At 34.1% G+C, this 6,593-nt stretch overlaps 1 non-coding gene across 1 annotated transcript; it reads left to right on the top strand.

Annotated features, from left to right (window-relative positions):
* The first annotated feature begins 1,457 nt into the window (after nt 1–1,457).
* On the top strand, nt 1,458–1,617 carry LOC149564326 (U1 spliceosomal RNA). Its single transcript, XR_016364317.1, has one exon. It is a non-coding gene; the product is annotated as a U1 spliceosomal RNA (small nuclear RNA).
* The last annotated feature ends 4,976 nt before the right edge of the window (nt 1,618–6,593 follow it).

Below are 6,593 nucleotides of genomic sequence, written 5' to 3'. Positions count from 1 at the left end.
ATCAACATCCCACAATTTCTCTTGATTTTTGGCTCAACTCATTAACAAACCAAAAGAATGACACCAAAAGGAGAACTATAATGGCCATCAAAGCAATAAGCAACATGAGGCAAAGACACATCATTTATATAGGATATTCCATCTACAATGAGTGTTAATAGTGTTGCTAGTTCTCTTACACAATTAAAGAGGAACATAAATCTAAAATACAAAGTAGAGAAAACATCACGCAATGGTAACAACAACCTATACCTAGAGAAACCCAAAATATTTTAGTTCATTCAAATAGTAACACGCATGTTAAAGAGTAAACCAAAGCTAACATATGATGCAAATATATATTTTACAACTTAAAGAACATGCTATAAGTAGAGAAACCTTAAGATAGAGAGAAAAGTTCAAGAAGAGTAATTGAAAATCATCATACAGTTGATTGTCAATCACTCACAACTGATACAATAGTACAAAAATGTGTTTATAGAGCACACTGATAGTCTATCCTAGTTTCTACCACTTGTAATGAGACAAAGTGAGCCATAACTACTCCTTAAACCTTCCCTGTATAACAAAATTCAGTAGACATAAACTAAAAAGGTTTACAAATGAGCTTTCTAAATCTCTTCTAGACTCTATAAAAAGAATCAACTATCTTTGTCCCAAGGCTAACGGTCTCCTAATAATTTCCAAAAGGAACATATATTCAATGTTTTGCTTTTTGTTTTTTAAACTCCCCTCATTATCCACGTAATGACAAACTGCGAGTTTAGCAATACTTTATTTTTTGTTTCATGACAAGTTCACCAAGGTAAATGGCTATTTGTTGTGACTTTTGAAGAGTTTGTCACACAATTTACTAGGTTCATAAAACACACAAGCACCTTTAAAGAAGTTTAGTATTCAAGATACAGATAATGACAACGCAGTTAACCCTTGAAATTTGATTCAAAACTTTTTTTAGTAAGAATACTTAAATACACACAAGTCCTACAAATCTCTTTTAGCTCATAATTATTATCAATAATAGCTATGAAAAGTAACAAACTGAATCTAATTTAAATATTCAAAATTACATAGATGTTTTAAATGTATAGCAAAGCATCATTATCATGGACACTTTTAATATGTGATAATTTTCATATGTTTTTCTTCTAATTTCCACCGAAACTCACTAGCATGAGAATGAAGTGGATTCCAAGCAAGCTGAACGAGAGTTACGCAATTGAGGTACACTATTTTTGTTTTGGTATTGAGGTACAGTATGGAATTGAGAGAGCTCAAAAGATTACGAGTTTAGATGTCGATTGATTTCATTTTTCAAAGCCATTTCGATACCCGAGTTCGAATCCCGGCAACGGAAGTTATTTTTTTTCGCCTCGTTTTTTCAGCTAGAAGAAGCACTGATTTAGGGGCGGTGTTAAGAGAGATTATAAGAAAGAGGAGAGGCGGTTGAATGAAGCATACTTACCTGGGCGGGGTCAATCGGTGATCAGTAAGGCCGATGGCCTAGGGAGAGCACCTTCATTGCACAAGGAAGGGGGCTCTGCCTAGCATCTCCCATTGTGGAGAGTGCGCGTCATAATTTGTGATAGAGGGGGCTCGCGTCCGCGCGGCCCCCGATCAAATCTAATAGCAACCTTAAATCTATGTTTTGCTGGTAACGCTTTTTCACAATTTAATTACAGAGTCAATTGTTTGGACGAGGTGAGGATTTGATATTGACGTTGATAGTGAGAAATTGATATTGATTTGATTACTTCTGTAAAACTAATTTGAGTTAATCAAATAATCATTTGATTTTCGAGTCATATTAGGTGTTTCACTCTGTCAACTTGCAAGCTTGTACTGGTTGATTAGAATTTGATTAGAGATCACCATCGCAAATGTCTAGAAATGGAGGAAAAAGAAGTGGTAGGAAAGGTTCGTTTGGTTGCTGGAAGATGAGGGTCAAAACCGGGTTATCAGGGTAAAACCAAGTTTTGCAAAAAAAATTTGGTGTTTGGTTGGTTAAAATTATAACTTGGTTTTCAATTTCATCTTCCAATTTTGGTCAAAAATTGGAAGAAGTTTCTTCCAATAAAAAGGTGGAATTCGAAATTAAAATCAGGTTTTGAATTTTATGATAATTTTTTTAATAATATTGTGGGGTCCACGGTATATTCATCTTCCGTGTCAACCAAACAGACCATTGGCTTTCCAAACCACAAAATCAGGTTTTCGAAAATTTGGTTATAAGATAACCTGGTTATGCCAAAAATTCATCTTTCCCAACCAAAAAAAATCATACTTGCAATCATTTGTACAAAGTTATTTTTTATCCCATTGTTGAAAATTGTGATCATATATATTATATATTTTTGAAAAATTATGTAAGACAAATTTATCGTCGAATTGAATTTATTGTCAAGTTCATCCGAACTTCATAATTGTCGAACTTGAACTCAAACTCGAACCTTGTGACTTAGCCGCTAAATATGTGTGTTTGTGTCCTCCCTCTATCCCTCCTTGTGTTTGTGTTCATCCACGTGATTCGGTAGAAGGATTCGACACAATAAATGTTGTTTATGCAGATGAATTATTGCCTACACTATATGAGAATTCTCGCATCTCTCAGGACCAGTTGTCGACACAGAGAGGGATTGTGAGGCGTGCTGTGGCTCTTGGTCGGTATCTTCAGAATCCATTGGCCATGGTTGCAACATTATATAGTCTTGGCAAAGAAATATTATCATTGAAGCTTCATTCACTGGAACATTTCCTTACTCCAGATGAAAAGTATGAAGCTGTTGAGCAGATAATGGTTACAGCAACCGACTGTAGAGGCTATGAAGCGACTTGCCTTTATAAATGCTATTGGTTTTTTTAAGGGTTAGAGGGAATGGACAAACAGCATCCGAAAACCATGTTATGGATCCATTGGATGATACTAGAATTCATCCAAAGTCATATGAACTTGCCAAGAAAATGGCTAAGGACATATATTGTGAAGAAGCTAGATGTGATATAGATGATATGGATGAGGAAACACAAGAAATGGCTGTTGAGCATGTTAAAAAATATCTTGATCTGTTAAATGCCCTTGATATTGATGAATATGCTAGAAGTGTGGAGCAACAAACATCTAATAAAAAGCAGGATACCCTTGCTGACATAAAGAGTGAATTGTTACATAGATTTAAGGATTTAAGATCACCATATAAAGAGCCATCCCAGGATGAGGAATTTTATTTGCCGACTAGAAAAAATGAAGAGACCCTGTCAGTGGAAAAAATTGTCCAAGCAACAACCCACAGAGTCCAAAATCATCGTATAATTTGTGATCAGGAATTAAGCTTGACAAGAATAATATTGAAAGAGGAGCTTTCTGATGATCTAGCTATAGACCCTATAGAAAAAATTGTAGAAGGCAGCATCCTTACCTGTTGGGTGAAAACTACGACAAAAGTGAAGTACCTAGTTGAGTTAACTTGCAAAGAGAGTTCACTAAAGAATGATAACTATCAGGGTGAACAGGATAAGGATAAGGAGGTTAAGGATCCATATTTTGTGGAAGAGGATTCCATTTCATGACGTGAACAAGTTCCTAGCAGATAAAGAGCCAGGGGAGAGTATTATATTTCCAAGCTTGAAAGGGCCTACTCACTTGATTCTAACACTGAACATTTTCAATGGAGTTTATGCACACAAGGATATTGTGGAGGGAGGAAAAGACCAAAAGGATTTTGCTAGCTATCTTCGACTTGGAAAATACTTTCAATAGGGGAGGAGACATTTGAAGATCTTGATGAGGTCATAGACAGATATATATTCAAGAGAGGATAAGATATTTCGGTATTTTGTTCTACTGTTTGGTGAGTCATAAAACACACATCAACAGACACCTTTCTATAGATGTAGGAACACACAAGCTCCTCTCTCTCTCTCTCTCTCTCTCCCTCCCTCCCTCCCTCCCCCCTTCCTATCTCACACTCTCTGCCCCTCTATGTATCTCTCCCTTTTAATAAATTTATTAAGTTAGTTAATTATTCAACAAAATATGCTACTAAAATTTTATGTGAAATATTATATAGGAAAAAATATACCATTTTACATTGACATACATTAAACATTTGATGATAACTTTAACAAGAAAAATGATGCTTTGTCAATAATTGCTCTTAAAAAATGTGAAATTTTGGCAACATAGATTTTACATGCAATTAAAAAAAAAAATCATGAAAATCATTAATCATATAAATCATATTTTAACATCATGAAATTCTGATAATGAATTTCACATAATTACTACAATATGAAAACTTGCTAACTTGATAAAACAATATCCATGATTTGAATGGTGGTGTGAAAACACACTGTTAAATACGAAAACACTAAGAAATCCACGATGTATGCCCTTATGCCCCACATTCGAGGCACACCGTTAAATACGAAAACACTGAGAAATCCACGATGTATGCCCTTATGCCCAACATTCGACGGCAACCCTCTCATGCTGCTCAATCTTCCCATTACTGTCTGTATTGTTAGATGGTCAATCCTACATATATGAACTAAACATGCTTGAAAAATTAAAACCTAATTTATTTTTTAATGGAATACACCAAGGAGTGGCATCAAAAATATTGATCGTTTACAAACACAGCAAACAATCATCAAATAGCTCATTTTTTATCAGCATGTGTGGTCTTGCAATATCAACAAATCAAAAGCAATAAAAAAATACAAGAGAAAGACACTTTATCAATACTGTTGACAATCTTGTCAAGAAGCACGTACATAGGAAACCAAATTGTGGGAAAAAAAAACAAGAAATTTAAAAAATATCCAAGCAAATTAGGAATATACATATAACATGGGACATAATCATGACTGTACAATCATCTACTAGAAATCCTCAATACTTTTGATAATCTTGTCAACGAGAACATACATAGGAAATCAAATAGGGACAAAAAGACAAAAAATAAAAACATATGCAAGCAAATTAGGACTATAGATATAACATAGGACAGAATCATGAACCATACACTCATCTAGCAAATCACATTTCTATATGCTTTCAAGTTCTACAATTGAGCATTCATCATTTGCCACTCCTTGTGTATTCCACGTATGTATGGTTCAAATATAACTCTAATTAACAATGCAATGAACAACTATACCAAACGTTTACGAGATCATAAACTACATGTTGTGAGAGATCAATGCAATACCATTAAACAAAGCCAACTAACCATCTGGAATTATTTCACATGCCAATCGTGTGAATGCCAATGAAATGAACAACTAAACTATGTATTGACCAATGCCAATCATGTCAATGAAATGAATGACTAAACTATGCATAGATCAAGTACGTATACATACGTACATACATTTGTGTACATACATATGCACAGACATACATACATACGCACATACATACATACATACACACGTACATACATGTGTACATACATACGCACGTACATACATACATACACATACATACATACATGCTTACCAAAATAGTAAAAATGTGCTCAGTAATGATTTCCAATATAGTGTTGTGACAGATCAATGCAATACCATTACACAAAGCCAATTAACCATCTGGAATGACTTCACATGCCAATCGTGTGAATGCCAATGAAATGAACAACTATCCTACGTATTGACCAATGCCAATCATGTCAATAAAATGGATAACTAAACTATGCATAGATCAAGTTTGTATACATACATAAATACATGTGTGTACATACATATGTACATACATGTGTGTACATACATATGCACATACATACATACATATGCATATACATACATACATGCTTAGCAAAATAGTAAAAATGTGCTCAGTAATGAGTTCTAGTATAGTGTTGTGAGAGATCAATGCAATGCATAGATCAAGTATGTATACATGCGTACATACATGTGTGTACATACATACTATTTGTTTCAAATCTGTTTAGCAAAATAGTCAATATGTGCTCACTAATGAATTTCAGTATAGTGCTGTGACAGATCAATACCAGTGAAATGGACAACTAAACTTTGTAACAGTTTCTTGCCAGTAATGAGTTCTAGTATAGTGTTGTGAGAGATGAATGCAATACCATATAAATAGAGCCAAGTCATAAACTATGTATAGATCAATGGCAATCATGGCTTTTATCTAGACATAATCAATATGTGCTCAATAATGAAATTTACAAGTATATCACTAGCTTTTATCTATACATAGCTGACCTATACATAGTTTATCATGGTTCTATTTCTATCTGCTATCTGCTTAGCATAGTAAATAGATGTGGTAACTATTTGTTTCAAATCTATTTAGCAAAATAGTCAATATGTGCTCACTAATAAATTCCAGTATGGTGCTATGAGAGACGAATACCATTGAAATGAACAACTAAACTTTGTAGCAGTGTCTGGCTATTTGTGTCAAATCTGTTTAGCAAAATAGTCAATATGTGCTCAATAATGAATTCCAGTATGTGCTCATGTGATTACCTGCATATATCATAATGCCAATCATAATAGCAAAACATGGCAATCATCCTTTTATCTATACATAGTTGACCTATACATAGTTTATCATGGTCCAAATC

This window comes from Cupressus sempervirens, chromosome 4 (assembly GCF_028749045.1).
Source record: "Cupressus sempervirens isolate cs-2001-9-10 chromosome 4, ASM2874904v1, whole genome shotgun sequence".
Classification (NCBI taxonomy): domain Eukaryota; kingdom Viridiplantae; phylum Streptophyta; class Pinopsida; order Cupressales; family Cupressaceae; genus Cupressus; species Cupressus sempervirens.
The sequence above is the reverse complement of the archived record's forward strand: the minus strand, read 5'-3'. Positions and strand labels throughout refer to the sequence as shown.